General features: G+C 32.1%; 1 non-coding gene across 1 annotated transcript; it reads left to right on the top strand.

Annotated features, from left to right (window-relative positions):
- The first annotated feature begins 11,947 nt into the window (after window positions 1-11,947).
- On the top strand, window positions 11,948-12,054 carry LOC139903109 (small nucleolar RNA R71). Its single transcript, XR_011777953.1, has one exon. It is a non-coding gene; the product is annotated as a small nucleolar RNA R71 (small nucleolar RNA).
- The last annotated feature ends 9,530 nt before the right edge of the window (window positions 12,055-21,584 follow it).

Raw genomic sequence — 21,584 nt, 5'->3', positions numbered from 1 at the left:
GAGGAACTTGAGAATCTTCTTCCTTGTCGAGAATAACAAAATCTACTGGAAATACTAAATGAAAGGACCCGTTCATATACATTATAAACGATTCACAATAGTTGATTACATTGCGAGGTATTTGACCTCTATATGATACATTTTACAAACATTGCATTCGTTTTTAAAAGACAATCTTTCTTTACATCGAAAATTAACAGGCATGCATACCATTTCATAATATCCACTATCCGACTATAAATTGATTTAATAATAATCTTTGATGAACTCAATGACTCGAATGCAACGTTCTTCGAAATATGCTATGAAAGACTCCAAGTAATATCTTTAAAATGAGCAAATGCACAGCGGAAGATTTCTTTAACACCTGACAATAAACATGCTTTAAAGTGTCAACCAAAAGGTTGGTGAGTTCATTAGTTTATCATAATCATTTATTTCCATCATTTTAATAGACCACAAGAATTTCATTTCCAGTTCTCATAAATATACGTCCCATGCATAGAGACAAAAATAATCATTCATATGGTGAACATCTGGTAACCGACATTAACAATATGCATATAAGAATATCCCCTATCATTCCGGGATCCTCCTTCGGACATGATATAAATTTCGAAGTACTAAAGCATCCGGTACTTTGGATGGGGTTTGTTAGGCCCAATAGATCTATCTTTAGGATTCGCGTCAATTAGGGTGTCTGTTCCCTAATTCTTAGATTACCAGACTTTAATAAAAAGGGGCATATTCGATTTCGATAATTCAACCATAGAATGTAGTTTCAATTACTTGTGTCTATTTCGTCAAACATTTATAAAAGCGCATGTATTCTCAGTCCCAAAAATATAAAGGGTAAAAAGGCAAATGAAACTCACTATACTGTATTTCGTAGTAAAAATACATATAACGTCATTGAACAAGTGCAAGGTTGGCCTCGGATTCACGAACCTATATTAATTATATATACTTATATGTTGGTCAATATTTGTATAGCAATTTAGGTCAGGTCATAGTGTAATCCTATCCTATAGCTCGAGTCTGACTCTACAGTATAGTAACATGTTATATTACTCATGCTCAATTAAAGTATGAATTATTAAAGTGAATTATTAAAGTATGAATTATTAAAGTGAATTATTAAAGTGAATTATTAAAGTATGAATTATTAAAGTGAATTATTAAAGTATGAATTATTAAAGTGAATTATTAAAGTATGAATTATTAAAGTGAATTATTAAAGTATGAATTATTAAAGTTAAAGTAAAGTAAAAATAAAGTAAAGGTAAAGTTTAAGTATAGTAAAAGTATAAAACTATGTACGTATAATATGCGTATAAATATATATAATATTAATTTAAATCGTTATATATATTTAATAAAATAAAATATAAATATCGTTACCTTTATCATATGAGTTGTCAAAAGTGGTTCTAGATATTTATAAAAGTTATATACGTTTTAATAATAAAGTTCTTTTTAAACTGAAAATGTTTTTGTACGTTTGAAACTAAATAGATCAATCGAGTCTTTATGAGATTCAATCTTCCACTATCCTTTGTCTAGTTCTCAATGATTGACAATTTGTTCATATTTATAAATCACTTTACCATTTTCCGAATATTGTTAAAATGAAAAGATTTCTCAAATCAACGTGGGCCTTTCAACAGAGACTTGTAATCATAATTTAATATATCTGATAATTCAATCATTTGATCTTATCTTCTAATTCCATTGATAAACATTTTGAAACAGATACAATCATATAAAGTATTTAATCTAATATTTTGTTTACGTTTCAAGTTATAATATATATACACATATACATATATAATCATATTCGTTTAATAGTTTGTGAATCGTTGGAACTTGGTCGAGGTTGAATGAATGTATGAACATAGTTTAAAATTCTTGAAATTTAACTTAACAAATATTGCTTATCGTGTCGGAAACATATAAAGATTAAAGTTTAAATTTGGTTGGAAATTTCCAGGTTGTCGCAGTACCTACCTGTTAAAGAAATTTCGTCCCGAAATTTGAGTGGAAAGGTCGTGAATGATAATAAGTATGTTTTCATGATGCATACGGGCTGAAAATTAGAGTTTTATCATCAGCGAATAATTTGGATAAACAATCCATTTATATGAAGAGTACGAATGAAGCTAACATAGAAGAGTGAAATGAGTAAGTGTAGATTCATCTTATCATTTGACGTAGATATGATTGATTCCCAGATTTTAAGGGATTTGAAGAAAATCTTCTTAATAAGATTTGACTCTCCGGTAATCAAGGAAATTAGGATCCGCTTTAAATGCGATCATCCATTTTAATTGTTCTGTCGGAGATTTTATTATAAATTCACCTCCTCCGTTTCCTTACAACTCACACCATCTGTTGATGTATTTTATTCAAGTCCCTAGACATCTACCCACGTCCATTGCAGGTACAACAGTTTACAGGTCACCATGATTGCTCGTTATTATCCTATCCGTGTTTGTATGTGGTTACAGGAACTACAGGAACGAGATTTAGATGTTTGACTATGTTAGACTTAGTCAGACGTACGAGTGAAGCCTCACTAGTACGGCTGACAGGCTCATACGCATGGTTGATGCTGAGCTAAGTCACAATTACAACCTAAATGATAAGACACGAGTGAGTGATCACCCGTACGGTTGATGAAGCCAACTCGTACGTGTGATGAATGAATCGTATGGGTGTGTCAACAGCAGGGGTATATAAAGTCTTATGTTCTTCATTTTAGGTTAAGCCTCTCATTTGTTACACACACTCAGATCTAGTGAGCTCCTTCGATTTTCTCTCAGTCCAAATCACCCAGGTGGTGAATAATAGCTCTAGGTGTTGATCTAATCACACTTGATTTAGTTGTGGTTTAACTAAATTAATAAAAAAAAAAAACTTAACCTATTCACTAGAGGGTTTGATTCACTTATTCTGCCATTGTGTGAGTTAAATCTGTTGATTTCTAAGTTCCTAGTCATGTTTCATCACCTTCTATTCTTTCCCCCTCAACTCATATTTTAAAGTATTCATCAATATGCTCTATCCAGTTCTGATTCTCGATATACTTCTAACTTTCATATCGGTCATTCTTCTTTTTTTTTCATCTACCGCCGGAAGAATCTATTTACTTCTACTATACTCTTGAGTTTATAGTGTTCCTAGTTCTCCCGTGTCTTTATATTGCTATATGCATCGATATATATGGTTTATAATTTCTGATTTGTCGTTGGGCTTTATATGTTCCCTTATATTTCAAAGTCTCTGCTTCTGTCTTCTATAATCATTATCATTCACAGTTAATGCTCTCTTTTATTTGCTGCAATTTATACCCCAATTTCTATTTCGAAGTTTTGTCCTTTCGTTTCTTCTTCTTGCGATTAAGCACCGCTTGTAATGGTCCAGAATTCACAGATATGAATTTCGAAATGAACATTGTTAATGTTCTAGGAAGGAAATTGTGATGGCACGATCTTGACATGTCAAATTACTAAAATACCTTGGAAAAGGCCGAATCATCAAGAAATATTTTCTAGATATTTTAGAGGTTAAATAGAATACAAGAGTCATATAACATGGCACATGATGATGTTATGATCTGTGAATCATCACGTTCCATTTAGAAACTCAGCATGACTTACTGTAATATAATCACATTGATCAAGTGTCATTATATTATACTAATTCATGCTTCAGTTCCCAACACTACTTCAAAATATTCCTATTTTAAACTTGAATGTTTCAGAATTTAGAAACTAAAATAGTTTCTTTTATGATGTAATACAGATAGCGCGAAGAGGTAAATGATTTCAAATAAGAAAAATTAAGAAAATATCTTCAAAAATATGGAGGATATTTATAATGAAAGATATGATGATATTTTAGAATTTCTAATATCAGAGGATGATGAAGAATATTGTCCGCAGGGGTTTAGAGTCAGGAGCAAGGTATTCATTAATGACTTCAGCAGATACTGAATTATTTGGATCCTTTGAAGTCAGGTTCAGTCTTTGTAATTTGTCCACAGCCTCCTTCCTACTTTGCTCAATCCGTTTTCCAGTTCCAAGACTTCTCTTTTTCTGCGCATTGCCAGCACACCTATTCATTATCATCAAACTTTTACTGTTAAGGTCGTTTATAGTTGTTTTTTTGCTGCTTCATCAGTATTTTTCCATTTTCGGAGAACCAATTCGTAGTTCGAAGTGTTTTTCAGAATCTTCACATTCAAATTAAGTCCAGAAGATAGACGTTATATATACACATATAACTGTTGGCGTAGACATGCTGCGAGATTTCAAAATACTGATTGCTAATTCCCAATGATTCGTATGGAAATTCTCATTACAAGATGCGAATGAGTAAATGATGGGGTTTCAATGAATAATTATAATGACTTTTTGGAGAGGCTAAAGTCAAAGGGTAATGAAGTTGTTGATACATCTGTTAATAATGTGGTGGAATGTAAAAGGTTCCCTGGTAACGATGGTGTATATCTCAAGGTTATAATAAGGTTAGTCTGACTGAAAAGTCGAAGTTGACTTGCTGGAGCTGTGACAAAACTGGCTACTTTGAATAGGAGTCGCAAAGTTATTTTTGCTAATAAATGCTAAAGAATCTGACGCGGATACGTTGTTTAAACTTTTACTTTGGTTTCAAGTGTTTTTCAGGTACATAACTGTGGGTAACATGTGGTTGGATCATCATCTCGATTGCTCATCATTCGAAGTGTCTTCAGAAATTTTCGAAGGGTTTGAACACAGATTGTAATCGTTAACATATATTTGATGTTCTAACACAGTTTTGAAGTCAAAATATAGCTTGTGAAAGATGTAAGGATCTAAGAGTGATGATTTTGGTCATATCTCAAGTTGAATTTTGAGATTTCTAAATCAGAATATGTAATTAAATTTTGAATGAGTATGGTTGTTTTGATTTCTATAAAAGAATGTATATTGTTGTGAAAGTAGGGAGTATAATGGATGATTTGCTGAATCAGATTCGAAGAATGTAACATATTAATTGTGAATTTATATATCTCTCGGGTATTACCTACCCGTTAAAAAAAAAAATTCACAATTAATATTTTGTACAAAAGAATTTTATTACAGTCTTTATGAAAATATATTTATGTATATTTTCTTCAGATGTAACATAGATTTAATGAGTTAATGCTAAATTAAACTCATTTGATTTACGGTTGAAACTAGAATTGAATAATCCCTAAAGGCTTTAAAAAGTACATAACTTTTACGCAGTATTTCTTTAATGACATTGAAATTATGAATCAATACTTCGTTATTTGTTGATGTATGATGTTCGGTTCGTGGAATTCTTGTGAATTTTGCAAAGTACGAATGATGTTATCTGAAAAGTTTCGGGTACATCGATGATGAAAGTGTAAAATCAAATATATACTTGATTTATTATGAATTGGAATTTGTTGAATTGCGACAGAGATTGTAGTTAACGCTGGTTAAGTTGCGGCTGAAGGACATACATTATTGCATATTTGTAATATGAATTAACCGAGTAGTTAAGATTCACACACAATAGCTTAGCACGGAAAATTTATTTTTATTTCAAAATATATAAAATATACATATAATTTCTTCAAAGGGAATGAGTTAATTCTTCATAACTCGTTGATACAATATACGGGTTATTGATTCGTAATGATGTCCATAGTGATTCTTGAGCTGACGGAGTTTGTGATGTTATAGGTGTTGTTGATTCTGATGTTGACTGTACTGATGATGCTGGTGACGCTGACGGTACTGTTGATGCTGTTGGTAAAACAAGTTTAGCTTGTTAATCACACACCATTTTTGTCAGGGTTTCTACTCTTCCTTCTTTCATTTTGGTTCGCTTAATTGATTTATGGTTAGGGCTAGATTAGATAATATCTAAGACTTTAGAGATTACATAATCTGCGCGGAATGTTTCTCCAATGAAGTTATGAATTAATACTTCGTCGGTTATTGTTGTTGGTATTCCTTGGTATCTACAGGGCGTATGACATTGGTGCTCGTGGGACAGAGTGTAAAGTTGAGGTTTACGACGTGGTTGTGGTTGGGGTGGTAATGGTACTATTGGCGTTGATGATGGTGTTACTGGTTATGCTGCTGATGCTGCTGCTGGTGTTTGAAATCTCTGCACCATATTCTCCAAAGCCACTACCCGAGCGCGAAGCTCGTTGACTTCTTCTATTACACCGGGGTGATTGTCGGTTCGGACGAGCAGATAAATAAAATCTAAAATTTGATGTAATATATAATCGTGACGAGATACTCTGGAAATGAGCGAGAAAATAGTGTTTCGGACAGGTTCGCCGGTAAGTGCTTCAGGTTCTTCGTCAAGAGGGCAATGTGGTGGATGGAAGGGATCACCTTCTTCTTGTCTCCAATGATTGAGGAGGCTACGAACCCATCCCCAATTCATCCAGAATAGGTGATGACTGATTGGTTGATCTATTCCGGTCACACTGCTTTCGGAGCTGGAGTGGGATTCCATTTCGAAATCCGAGGAACTTGAATTAATGATGAATTCCATTTCGTACGATTGAATAAGGATTTTTATTTTTTTGATATGAAATGATTTTCGGTTATCGGATGGTATTCTAATTACATAGAATATCCATATATATAGAACAAAAGATTTCGTAGATTACGGAGGACTTTGCGGGATATGTCAGGCAAAGTTTAAAGTAACAGATACGATAAGATATGATTTAGCAGATATGCTAAGATATGAATTTTTGTCTATACACTATTCATGCAATCAATGCAGCAAGACGTGTCTTAGACTAAAAATGATAAGCAGGTAATTTCCTGAGGATGATAAGTAGTTAATTTTTGACACAAAATGATAAGCAAAACTATTGACATGCAGACACGGTCGAAGTCCAGACTCACTAATGCATCCTATCGACTTATCTGTTAGACACACTAATGCAGACCTGGTTCGCTAAGACCACCGCTCTGATACCAACTGAAAGGACCCGTTCATATACATTATAAACGATTCACAATAGTTGATTACATTGCGAGGTATTTGACCTCTATATGATACATTTTACAAACATTGCATTCGTTTTTAAAAGACAATCTTTCTTTACATCGAAAATTAACAGGCATGCATACCATTTCATAATATCCACTATCCAACTATAAATTGATTTAATAATAATCTTTGATGAACTCAATGACTCGAATGCAACGTTCTTCGAAATATGCTATGAAAGACTCCAAGTAATATCTTTAAAATGAGCAAATGCACAGCGGAAGATTTCTTTAACACCTGACAATAAACATGCTTTAAAGTGTCAACCAAAAGGTTGGTGAGTTCATTAGTTTATCATAATCATTTATTTCCATCATTTTAATAGACCACAAGAATTTCATTTCCAGTTCTCATAAATATACGTCCCATGCATAGAGACAAAAATAATCATTCATATGGTGAACACCTGGTAACCGACATTAACAATATGCATATAAGAATATCCCCTATCATTCCGGGATCCTCCTTCGGACATGATATAAATTTCGAAGTACTAAAGCATCCGGTACTTTGGATGGGGTTTGTTAGGCCCAATAGATCTATCTTTAGGATTCGCGTCAATTAGGGTGTCTGTTCCCTAATTCTTAGATTACCAGACTTTAATAAAAAGGGGCATATTCGATTTCGATAATTCAACCATAGAATGTAGTTTCAATTACTTGTGTCTATTTCGTCAAACATTTATAAAAGCGCATGTATTCTCAGTCCCAAAAATATAAAGGGTAAAAAGGTAAATGAAACTCACCATACTGTATTTCGTAGTAAAAATACATATAACGTCATTGAACAAGTGCAAGGTTGTCCTCAGATTCACGAACCTATATTAATTATATATATTTATATGTTGGTCAATATTTGTATAGCAATTTAGGTCAGGTCATAGTGTAATCCTATCCTATAGCTCGAGTCTGACTCTACAGTATAGTAACATGTTATATTACTCATGCTCAATTAAGATTCTAGTAAAAGGTGACGTGTGAAACAACGTAACACAAATGGTTTCATAATCATAAAATAGTATTTTAGGTTTTTTTTTTTTTTTTTTTAGAGAAAATCAACACAAAAAGTTAACTGAAAAGTTAACAGGAAAAGTCAAAGTTCAAAGTCAAAAGTCAAAGGTTAAAGTCAAAAGTCAAAGGTCAAAGTAAAAATGAGGTCGCATGCAAATATATAATAACTTATACAAAAATGATTTTCGGTCAAACATGACTAAACGGGCCACTTCAGCTATTTTTAGAAAAATTATCGGAACTCCGATTGATAAACGGCCAAAGATAAAAGTTACACATTACCAAAAAGATTACGCATAAATATTACAGAAGTAAACTAAACCTAGACAACTCGTAGTTGCCAACGCGTTTTCGGCGTTTCAAAGTTAATTTTTCAGCTTTAATAAATTTACAAAAGTGACCGAGTAGCCTACTTTGGAGATTTTTAGAAAATTCCTCAAAACTCGTATTGACAAACGGTCAAAGCCAGCAAATTCTCGTTACCACAAAGATATAACATGATTTTTGGAAAGAGTAAACACATATCAGGCCGACCATGACAACTGATACAAAACTGACATTTTTAAATAAAAAAGTTTCAGCTCTTTTTAGAATTTTAAAATGTGACCAAACCGTCAACTTTGATGATTTTTAGAAAAATCGTCGAGACTCGAATTGACAAACGGCCAGAGTCGTTTGTTAGACCTTACAGCAAAGAATTCAGCGGTATTTTTTTATATATGAAACAACGCAGATCAGCGAGAATTTTAGTTCCCGTTTCGACATTTCATCAAAATTTGCAAAACTTCTTTTGTCCATAACTTGACAACCGTTCAACGAAACGAGACGTGCTTTATATGAAAATTCATCTACTCGACGAGTAAAATCCAAATAACCACTTTTTATAACCCAGAAAATTAGTTCACTAATTATCATCAGCAATTTTAATTACAAAATTAATTATGCAATTTGTTTATTTCATAACTTTCTAACCGTTACTTGGATTCAAGTGATTCTTAAACCAAAATTCAACTATTTTTTGCTAGCTTTCCAACGACATGCATATCTTATACCTTATCTCAATCGTATATGTAACTAATTCAGGAATCAACATAACCTATCTAATGGCAATATCAAAAGTACAAGCATGCATAATCCTATATACTCGAGCACTAGTCAGGGATACACTATTAGTATGTAAAAATTAAATTATGAGTACTCACATATCAATATTGAGATTCAACATTGCAGGAAAGGTACGTAAACGCAACGGAGATGATAAACACTATATTGAACTCACGAGCATACCCATGAACCATACTCAATCACCTCCATAGCTATAACCCATAATTTCCTTAATCCTATCCCACTCGAAAAAACAACTTCGAAATCACTCGGACAGCACTCCGTCGTAATATTTTATGTATACTAATAATATCTTGAGATAATACGGAGTAAATATATATATGTAAATCGATTGAGAGAGTTTAGAGAAAACTATTTTCAAGTTTCTATGAAATAATGAAACCTATTGAATTCTATTTATAATAGATTTTTGAATTATTAAAGTGAATTATTAAAGTATGAATTATTAAAGTGAATTATTAAAGTATGAATTATTAAAGTGAATTATTAAAGTATGAATTATTAAAGTGAATTATTAAAGTATGAATTATTAAAGTTAAAGTAAAGTAAAAATAAAGTAAAGGTAAAGTTTAAGTATAGTAAAAGTATAAAACTATGTACGTATAATATGCGTATAAATATATATAATATTAATTTAAATCGTTATATATATTTAATAAAATAAAATATAAATATCGTTATCTTTATCATATGAGTTGTCAAAAGTGGTTCTAGATATTTATAAAAGTTATATACGTTTTAATAATAAAGTTCTTTTTAAACTGAAAACGTTTTTGTACGTTTGAAACTAAATAGATCAATCGAGTCTTTATGAGATTCAATCTTCCACTATCCTTTGTCTAGTTCTCAATGATTGACAATTTGTTCATATTTATAAATCACTTTACCATTTTCCAAATATTGTTAAAATGAAAAGATTTCTCAAATCAACGTGGGCCTTTCAACAGAGACATGTAATCATAATTTAATATATCTGATAATTCAATCATTTGATCTTATCTTCTAATTCCATTGATAAACATTTTGAAACAGATACAATCATATAAAGTATTTAATCTAATATTTTGTTTACGTTTCAAGTTATAATATATATACACATATACATATATAATCATATTCGTTTAATAGTTTGTGAATCGTTGGAACTTGGTCGAGGTTGAATGAATGTATGAACATAGTTTAAAATTCTTGAAATTTAACTTAACAAATATTGCTTATCGTGTCGGAAACATATAAAGATTAAAGTTTAAATTTGGTTGGAAATTTCTAGGTTGTCACACTAAAGTACCAACTTTAACTAGCATGTTCTCCATTATCCCTCTAGGATATTTTACTGATCGATCGGCCAGTTGTATGCTTATTCGTGTTGGTTTTAATTCTCCAAGGTCTAGTTTAGCGTATAATGAATACGGCATTAGATTTATACTAGCACCTATGTCTGCCAATGCTTCTATTGAACTAAGACTACCCAGAAAACATGGAATTGTGAAACTTCCTGGATCTGATAGTTTTTCTGGTATCTTATTCAACAGCACTGCAGAACAATTAGCATTCATAGTAACAGCCGAGAGTTCTTCCATTTTCTTTCTATTTGAGATTAAATCTTTCAGAAATTTAGCATATCTAGGCATTCCTGAAATTACATCAATGAAAGGAAGATTTACATTTATCTTTTTAAACATATCCAAAATTTGGATTGCTCGGCTTCAAGTCTCTCTTTTCTCATTTTACTCGGGTAAGGAAGTGGTGGTTGGTATGGTTTAACATAAGGTTTAGTTTTAACTGTGTTATCTTCATTAACCTTTTCAACTACCGGTTCTTTTTCCTTATCTTGCTTAGATTGTGGTTCTTGTGGAGTAGGAATAGCGTTATCAGAAATTACAGGTATTTCAGGTGGTTTAAGTGTAATACCACTTCTCGTGGTAATGGCTTTAGCTGTTTCATTCTGGGGGTTAGCATTTGTATCACTAGGTAGACTTCCCGGTTTTCTTTCACCTATCAACCTTGCTAGGTTGCTCGCTTCTTGTTCCAAATTTTGAATAGAAGCTTGTTGATTTCTAAATGCTTGAGCATTTTGTTCATTCGTTTGTTTCTGAGATGTGAAAAACTGAGTTTGAGATTCAACTAGCTTTGACATCATATCTTCAAAATTTGGCTTTTTATCATCGGTTTGTTGTGGTTTGTTTTAAAAATTGGGTCTTTGCTGATTGTAAGTATTGTTGGATACTTGTTGATTACTAGGACCTTGTTGGTTGTTATATGGAACATTTCGATTATAATTCTGGTTTTGATTGAAAATTGGTCTTGGCTGTTGATAATTATTCTGATAATTATTTCCAGGCCTTTGGTTTATGTATGAAACATTCTCTCTTTGTTCCATTGTTAGTTCAATACTGAGACAATCTTTTGTCAAATGTGGTCCTCCACACTGCTCACAACTAATTCTTATTGAGTGAATATCTTTAGTCATCTTTTCCATTCGTCTCTCGATAGCATCTATCTTTGCAGAAATGGAATCTAAGTCATGGCTAGAATCGGCTCTAGCTGCTTTAGATGATCTAACAATATCTTTTTCTTGATGCCACTCATGTGAGTGGGAAGCAGTGTTATCAATAATTTTGTAAGCATCAGTTGCGGTTTTCTTTATAATGGAACCACCAGCTGCTATGTCTATGTCTTTTCTTGTAGTGTTGTCGCATCCTTGGTAGAATATTTGTACTATTTGACAAGTGTCTAAACCATGTTGCGGACATCCTCTCAATAATTTTTCAAATCTTGTCCATGCTTCATATAGAGTTTCATTTGGCTTTTGTGTGAACGTAACAATTTCTCCTTGAAGTCTCACGGCTTTAGATGCCGGAAAGAATTGTTTAAGAAATTTTTCAACTAAAACGTCCCATGTATCAATCGCCCCTTCAGGTAACGATTCTAACCAATCTTTGGCTTCTCCCTTTAAAGTCCAGGGAAATAACATGAGATATATCTGTTCATCCTCCACTTCTCTTATTTTAAATAGAGTACAGATTCTATTAAAGGTTCGAAGTTGTTCTTTTGGATCTTCCTCGGTGCACCACTAAATTGGCATTGATTAGTTATCATGTGTAGGATTTGTCCTTTGATTTCATAATCTGGCGCATTAATGTCTGGTTGAGTAATTGCGTGACCTTGGCCAGTGCGTTTTGCTCGCATTCGGTCATCCATACTTAGAGGTTCCAGATTCTCCATGATTGAATTTGTCGAATCTGAATCACTAGAGGATTCTGATTTAATGGTTGGTTCCTCAACAATCTCTGTTTGAATGATTGGTGGTTCCGGAGGAAAGATTAATGGTTCAGGATCTATGAATTGCCCCTGAATATCTTTCGGATTCTCAATTGTGAGGTCGGGTTCAAAAAATGGATTATCGGAAATTTGAATTGGAGTACTTGGTCGACTGGATGACGATTCTAAAGAAAAATCAACGGCGACAATATTTGCTAGATGTCTTGATCGAGTTACAGGTGGTGAATGTACAAAAAGTGGTGAACGTTTTTCTCGGTGCATTCAAATAGCCAACAGATGCAGCAGGGAGCCAGAACCCTTTAAATCGGAAGCTCACAACTCAGCCACTAACAAATCCAACTATTACTACGAAGCAGAAAATTTGGATGTCTATCAATTTAACCACTTAAAATAATTTTTCGTTGAAATTTTAAAGAAATTTAGAGAAGAAATAGAAAATTCTATGTCCTAAAAACTAGAGTGTCGAGAAATAAGAAAGAAAAAGAGTGCGTCGAAAAACGTCGAAAAATAAAAGGTCGAAAAATATAATAGGCGTCGAAACTTAAAAAGGAACTAAAAACTAAGAATTAAAAGTTGCGTCTAAAAATATTAAAGCTTAAAAGGAATTCTATATCCCAAATGGCAATAACTTAAAAAGGTACTAAAATTTAAAAACGGCGTCGCAAAATTCTAAAGCACCTAAATCTTAGTCTAAAGAAAAAGCACTTAAGTGATATTACGGCAAAGCCTAAAAATCTAGAAATAAAAATAACTATGGCAAAAACTATGATTTAAAACTAAATACGAGCGAAAAGTACAAAAATTACGCTAAAATAAAAAGATACAAAATATAAAAATAATCTTAAAGTTGTAAAAAGTACAATTTTTATAAAAATATTATTTTTATATTATTTATTTTATAAAACTATTAATTTTATAATTTAATTAAACTAATTAAACTTAATAATACAAATTAAATAAAAACTAAACTAAATAATTAAATAAACAAAACCTAATTAGGGTTATAATAATAATAATAATTAAAATATACTCCGTAATTAATGCTGAATTAGGTCAACTGTGGCGTGTCAGGTACCTTCATGCGATCGCATGAAGTTTTGCCTTCGTACTCATGCGATCGTATGAGCTAGGGTTTCGGGCCAGGCTCTAGGCTGCTACAGTACCGGGCCATTTGATTTCTTTTATTTTTTTTTTTCTGTTTTAATAAATAATTATATAAATAAATAAAAACTTGTATTTTAAAAAATAAAATAAAAATAAAGAAACTTTATAATTTTATAAATATATAACAAACTATTAAAAATATATAAATATTTTGTTTTTTCTTTTTATATTTTGAATATATTTTTTTTTTAAACGTATTTTTACAAAAGCGTATTTTTATAAAAGGAAACTAAAAATTAATAAATATCTTTTTTTATAGCGTTGCACTTCCGGCGTTTAAGCAAGAATTGTCCCCGGCAGCGGCGCCAAAAATACTTGATGTTAAAGCGAAGGGGTATAAAATACTATTAATTTTTACTAGGAAATACTATTAAATACGATACAATTTTACACAAGATATTTATTTATTTATAGAATGGATATACCTAAACCTTGCTACAATAATTATAGGCAGTGTACCTAATCATACAGTAGTGTAGTTTTTAGTAAGTCCGGTTCGTTCTACAGGGAAAATTAAACAAGCTTAACGCTATATTAGTTTTAACTTATAAAAATACAAATATATATATAAGTAATATTATTATTATAAAAGGGGGTTTTTATCGTTTAATGACCGGTTTGTCGATTTTAAAACTTAAGTCGCAGTTAAAACCTAATGTAAAATATTAAAAATAAATACAACTTAATTTAAAACGTAAAGTAAATAACGATAATGAAATTGCGATAAATAAAAGTGTGATTAAATACAATGACAATAAATAAAAGTGTGATAATTAGAAGTGCAATTAAATATGAAATAAAAGAATTATGCTTATTTAAACTTCCGTAATCATGATGTTTGACGTGTTGATTTTAGTTTATTCCCATGGGTTAATTGTCCTTTGTCATGGATTATTCAATATGTCCGTCTGGTTTTTGTCCATAACAGTCCATCAGTTATAAATATAAAGTGCGAGTGTCCTCGTCAAATTATCCTTATATCTGAAGTCAAATATTCCAACTAATTGGGGACTTAAACTGTAACAAGATCTTAATACTTTGTTTAATAATTACACCAGGATATCGACTGCGTGTAACCCAAGGTTTTAATACTTTGTTAACAATTACGCCAAGTGTCCTTATACATAATTTTACCCCTGTTTTAATAATTCCATAGACTATTAATCCATTCCCGTGTCCGGTTAAATGAACGATTATTCGTACATATAAATATCCCACCCATCGTGTCCGATCGAGTGTATGTGGTTATTTATAGGTACGTCTAATTGTAAATCTTTATATTAAATTAACAAACTATCATTTAATTAAACAAATATAAAGCCCATTAATAGCTCATAGTCTAATTTCCACAAGTGTCGTTCTTTTGTCCAAACCTCAATTATGGTACAAAGCCCAATTACCCAATTTTAATATTTTAGTCCAACATCATGATTACTTCGTCTTAAATAAGCATAATAATAACTTAGCTACGAGACATTAAATTAAAAATAACATTAACCATAACTTACAGTGATTAAAAATAGCGTAGAGTTACACGGACAGAATTTCGACTTACACCCTTACAACATTCGCTAACATACCCTTATTATTAGAAATTAAAATTAAAATTAAAATTAAATATATATATATATATATATATATATATATATATATATATATATATATATATATATATATATATATATATATATATATATATATACGTTTATAGATAGAGAGATGGATGGATATATATTGATTAAAACTGAGCCAAAACACGCGAATTTATAGCATGTGGCCTCTCACCTACTGCCATGCGATCTCATGGAAAATGTGCTTCCAGGCCATGCGATCGCATGGCCACTTTTTCCAGCTCACATGAGCTTGTTTCTTTCTTTGCCGACGGATATTATATATAATCTAATATATATTAATTTTAAGAATTAATTATATATTATATTATATTCATGTGCATAGTTGACTCATAATTTTTAGTCCGTTGCGTTGAGAGTTGACTCTGGTCCCGGTTCCGGATTTTTGAACGTCTTTGCGTACAATTTAATATCTTGTATTTTGCGTTTCGCGTCTTGTACTCTTGTAATTTTGAGACGTTTCTCATCAATAATTGAACCACTTTGATTGTATTTTGTACTTTTGAGCTTTTTGGTCGTTTACGTCTTCAATTCGTCGAATCTATCTTTTGTCTTCACCTTTTATTATTTAAACGAATATCACTTGTAAATAGAACAATTGCAACTAAAAGCTTATCTTTCTTGAGGGATAATGCTATTAAATATATGTTCGTTTTTAGCATTATCAATATCATATTAAGATATATTAATACATCATGATATCATGATAATGTAATAATTTAACATCTCATTTGATATAATAAACAATGGGTTAACAACATTTAACAAGACGGTTAACCTAAAGGTTTCAAAACAACACTTACATGTAACGACTAACGATGACTTAACGACTCAGTTAAAATGTATACACATGTAGTGTTTTAATATGTATTTATACACTTTTGAAAGACTTCAAGACACTTATCAAAGTACTTCTATTCAACAAAAATGCTTACAATTACATCCTCGTTGAGTTTCATTAACAATTCTACTCGTATGCACCCGTATTCGTACTCGTACAATACACAGCTTTTAGATGTATGTACTATTGGTATATACACTCCAAAGATCATCTCTTAGCAGCCCATGTGAGTCACCTAACACATGTGGGAACCATCATTTGGCAACTAGCATGAAATATCTCATAAAATTACAAAAATATTAGTAATCATTCATGACTTATTTACAAGTAAACAAAATTACACATCCTTTATATCTAATCCATATACCAACGACCAAAAACACCTACAAACACTTTCATTCTTCAATTTTCTTCATCTAATTGATCTCTCTCAAGTTCTATCTTCAAGTTCTAAGTGTTCTTCATAAATTCTATAAGTTCTAGTTTCATAAAATCAAGAATACTTTTAAGTTTGCTAGCTTACTTCGAATCTTGTAAAGTGATCATCCAACCTCAAGAAATCTTTCTTATTTACAGTAAGATATCTTTCTAATACAAGGTAATACTCATATTCAAACTTTGATTCAATTTCTATAACTATAACAATCTTATTTCGAGTAGAAATCTTACTTGAACTTGTTTTCGTGTCATGATTTTGCTTCAAGAACTTTCAAGCCATCCAAGGATCCTTTGAAGTTAGATCTATTTTTTTTCATTTCTAGTAGGTTTATCCACAAAACCTGAGGTAGTAATGATGTCCATAACATCATTCAATTCATATATATAAAACTACCTTATTCGAAGGTTTAAACTTGTAATCACTAGAACATAGTTTAGTTAATTCTAAACGTGTTCGCAAACAAAAGTTAATCCTTCTAACTTGACTTTTAAAATCAACTAGACACATGTTCTATATCTATAAGATATGCTAACTTAATGATTTAAAACCTGAAAACACGAAAAGCACCGTAAAACCGGATATACGCCGTCGTAGTAACACCGCGGGCTGTTTTGGGTTTGATAATTAAAAACTATGATAAACTTTTATTTAAAATTTGTTCTTCTGGGAAAATAATTTTTCTTATGAACATGAAACTATATCCAAAAAACATGGTTAAACTCAAAGTGGAAGTATGTTTTTCAAAATGGTCATCAAGACGTCGTTCTTTCGATTGAAATGACTACCTCTTACAAAAATGACTTGTAACTTATATTTCTGACTATAAACCTATACTTTTTCTGTTTAGATTCATAAAATAGAGTTCAATATTAAACCATATCAATTTGATTCACTCAAAACGGATTTAAAACGAAGAAGTTATGGGTAAAACAAGATTGGATATTTTTTGATTGTTGTAACTACGGGAAATATTGTAACAATTCTATACAAATCATATCCTAGCTAACTCATATTGTATTACATGTATTCTAATATATTATGTAACCTTGGGATACCATAGACACGTATACAAATGTTTTGACATATCATATCGACCCATGTATATATATTATTTGGAACAACCATAGACACTCTATATGCAGTAATGTTGGAGTTAGCTATACAGGGTTGAGGTTGATTCCAAAAATATATATACTTTGACTTGTGATCTAGCATGAGACGTGTATACACTGGGTCGTGGATTGATTCAAGATAATATATATCAATTTATTTCTATACATCTAACTTTGGACAACTAGTTGTAGGTTACTAACGAGGACAGCTGACTTAATAAACTTAAAATATCAAAATGTTTTAAAAATATTGTAATTATATTTTGAGCATACTTTGATATATATGTACATATTTGTTATAGGTTCGTGAATCGATCAGTGGCCAAGTCTTACTTCCCGACGAAGTAAAAATCTGTGAAAGTGAGTTATAGTCCCACTTTTAAAATCTAATATTTTGGGATGAGAATACATGCAGTTTTGAAAATGATTTACAAAATAGACGAAAGTATTGAAACTACATTCTATGTTGAATCGTTATACCGGATATCGCCCTTGTTGAACTTGGTAACTGTGATGACCCGAAAATTTCTGACCAAATTTAAACTTTATCTTTAAATGATTTAATGTTTCCGACACGATAAGCAAAGTCTATAAAGTTGAATCTTAAAATTTTAGAACTGTTTCATGTATTAAATTACATTTGACTGCTCTCGACGATTCATGAACAATTATATGTATGTATATATATATGTACAAGTAAAAACGACTTTCCTACCGTAAAACACTATTTGCTACAGTAAAATGACTTTCCTACCGTAAAACACTATTTGCTACCGTAAAACACTATTTGCTACAGTAAACACTATTTGATATCGACGAACTAGCAAACAAAAACAGGATAAGGCGGCCATGCAATCGCATGGTAAAAACACTGAAAACTCATGCGATCGCATGAGGTACTGTAGCAGGCCACATACTATAAAAGCTCGATTCATTCCTCTGTATTATTATTTTTTTATATTATTATTATTATTATTATTATTATTATTATTATTATTATTATTATTATTATTATTATTATTATTATTAAGATTAATATTATTATTATTAATCTTATTATAATATTATTATTAGTAGTATATATACCTAAAATACTACGACGAGGTTATGAGCGTGTCACCTTCAAAATGGGTTTTTGAGCGGGATAGAGCTAAGGAAATTATGGGTTATTGTCAAGGAGGTTATGGGTACTGTTCGAGGGTATATTTGTGAATCAAATCTAGTGTTTATCATCTCTGTTGCATCTACGTACTTTCCTACAATATTGAATCTCAATATTGATACGTTGAAATCTACGGTTATTTGGTAATCCATGTTTCGATCACATTTTGGTGAACGACTTTATATGCTGCTAAGGTGAGTTTCATTGATCCCTTTTTAATTGCTTTTGCAATATATATTTTTGGGCTGAGAATACATGCACTTTATTTTAAACGCAATGGATACAAGTACATACTAAATTCTACACTGAGTTTGAACCGAAAATCCCTTAGCTTTGGTAACTGTTAACTGCCAGTTATAAGAACTGGTGGGCGCGAGTAGTAGTATATGGATCCATAGGGCTTGATATCCCCGTCCGAGCTAGAGCGCTAGCCTTTTAACGGACGTATGCTATTTGATAAGCGTACACGTTGGTTTGCTTGTATTATTAAGATGATTATACAAAGGGTACAAATTATATATACGTTAAGTTTAGTTATCAGGGTGCTCAATTTTGTAGAATATTTTGATAAACGTTTCGGATGAAACAACTGAAATCTTGTGATCCACCTTTATATACAGATTATACGAAATATTAAAACTATGAACTCACCAACCTTTGCATTGACACTTGTTAGCATGTTTATTCTCAGGTTTCCTAGAAGTCTTCCGCTGTTTGCTTAGATGTTAGACAAGCTATGTGCATGGAGTCTTACATGACATATTTTTCAAGGAAACGTTGCATTCACCAAATCATCACCATGTATCTTATTTTGACTGCATTGTCAACGGAAGTACTGTTGTAAACTATTATTTATGGTTATTGTCTATATGTAGAATTCATCAGATGTCGAAAACCTTTGATTTAAATATTCATTTATGATGTGCCTTTTCAAAAGAATGCAATGTTTACAAAACGTATCATATAGAGGTCAAATACCTCGCAATGAAATCAATGAATGACGTGTTCGTCCATATGAATTTGGAGCGATAGTCACAGTAACCTAAGAATTGGTGTTTATTATAATTGCCACCAATTGACGCGAATCCTAAAGATAGATCTATGGGCCATTGACAAGCCCCAGTCATAGAATTTGAACTGCTTTAGTACTTCGATAATTATATAGGGGGATATTCTAGATGCAATTTGTTAATTTCGGTTACCAGGTGTTCAACCATACGAATGATTTTTATGCAGATTGCATGTTATTGAAAGATGAAATCTTGTGGTCTATTATTACAATTTGATATATAGGTTAAACCTATAACTCACCAACATTTTTGTTGACGTTTAAAGCATGTTTATTCTCAGGTGATTATTAAGAGCTTCCGCTGTTGCATGCTAATATATGGACAAGATTTGGTGTCAGCATGCTTCTATAATATTATTTAAAACTGCATTCGAGTTTTACTTTGTTGTAACATATTAATATTGTAAACCAATATGTATTGGTAGTGTGTAAGTGTGATATTTTTAGATTATCATTTCTGATAATCTAGGTGGTGTCCTTTTAACCTTGTCAATAAAATAAAGGTTATGGTTTGTTTTAAAAACGAATGCAGTCTTTGAAAAACGTCTCATATAGAGGTCAAAACCTCGCAACGAAATCAATTAATATGGAACGTTTATAATCAATATGAACGGGATATTTCGTTACCAACCCCGTCACACGCCTTAACTTACACACTACTGCAACCCCGTCTTCGGTGCCCCAATCATATTTGCAGGCTCTTGAGGATCCTCACTGGCATAAAACCATGGATGAGGAGTATCATGCTCTTATTTCTAATGGCACTTACGTACTTGTTCCTCGCCCTCCCGAGGCAAATGTGGTTCGTTCTATATGGTTGTTTAAGAAGAAGTTTCACTCTGATGGTTCACTGGCCCGATACAAAGCCAAGTTGGTAGCTAATGGTAAGAGTCAACTGATTGGTATCGACTGTGATGAGACTTTCAGCCCGGTTGTTAAACCGGCCACTATTCGCACCGTCCTGAGTTTGGCTGTCTCACGTCATTGGCTCATTCATCAGCTTGACTTAAAGAACGCCTTTCTTCATGGTGACTTACAGGACACGGGTTACATGCATCAGCCTCCTGGATATCGGGATCCTAATTTTCCTGATTATGTATGTCACTTGCAGCGCTCTATATATGGCCTTAACAGGCACCACGCGCTTGGTACCAGCGGTTTGCTGATTTTGTTCTCACACAGGGATTTCAGCGCAGTCGATGCGACTCATCTTTATTTGTATATCATCAGGGGTCTTCTACAGCATACCTTCTTCTATATGTTGCTGACATTATCCTCACTGCATCGTCCAGTTCGTTGCTACACACTATTATCAGTCATCTTAGTAGAGAGTTTTCTATGACTGATTTGGGGGCCCTTAACTATTTCCTTGGCATTTCAGTTACTCGCAGCTCTACAGGCATGTTTCTATCTCAACAGAAATATGCTATAGACATCTTAAAGCGTGCAGACATGATGCAGGGCAAACCTTGTCGCACGCCTGCTGACACACAGTCCAAACTGGACGACACCGGTCCACCTGTTGCTAATCCCACCTTATATAGGAGTCTTGCAGGTGCTCTTCAGTATCTCACGTTCACTCGCCCTGACATTTCCTATGCGGTTCAGCAGATATGTTTGTTCATGCATGATCCACGCGAGCCACATTTTCTTGCTCTTAAGCGCATTTTGC

The sequence above is a fragment of the Rutidosis leptorrhynchoides genome, chromosome 3 (genome assembly GCF_046630445.1).
Source record: "Rutidosis leptorrhynchoides isolate AG116_Rl617_1_P2 chromosome 3, CSIRO_AGI_Rlap_v1, whole genome shotgun sequence".
NCBI lineage: Eukaryota > Viridiplantae > Streptophyta > Magnoliopsida > Asterales > Asteraceae > Rutidosis > Rutidosis leptorrhynchoides.
The sequence above is the reverse complement of the archived record's forward strand: the minus strand, read 5'-3'. Positions and strand labels throughout refer to the sequence as shown.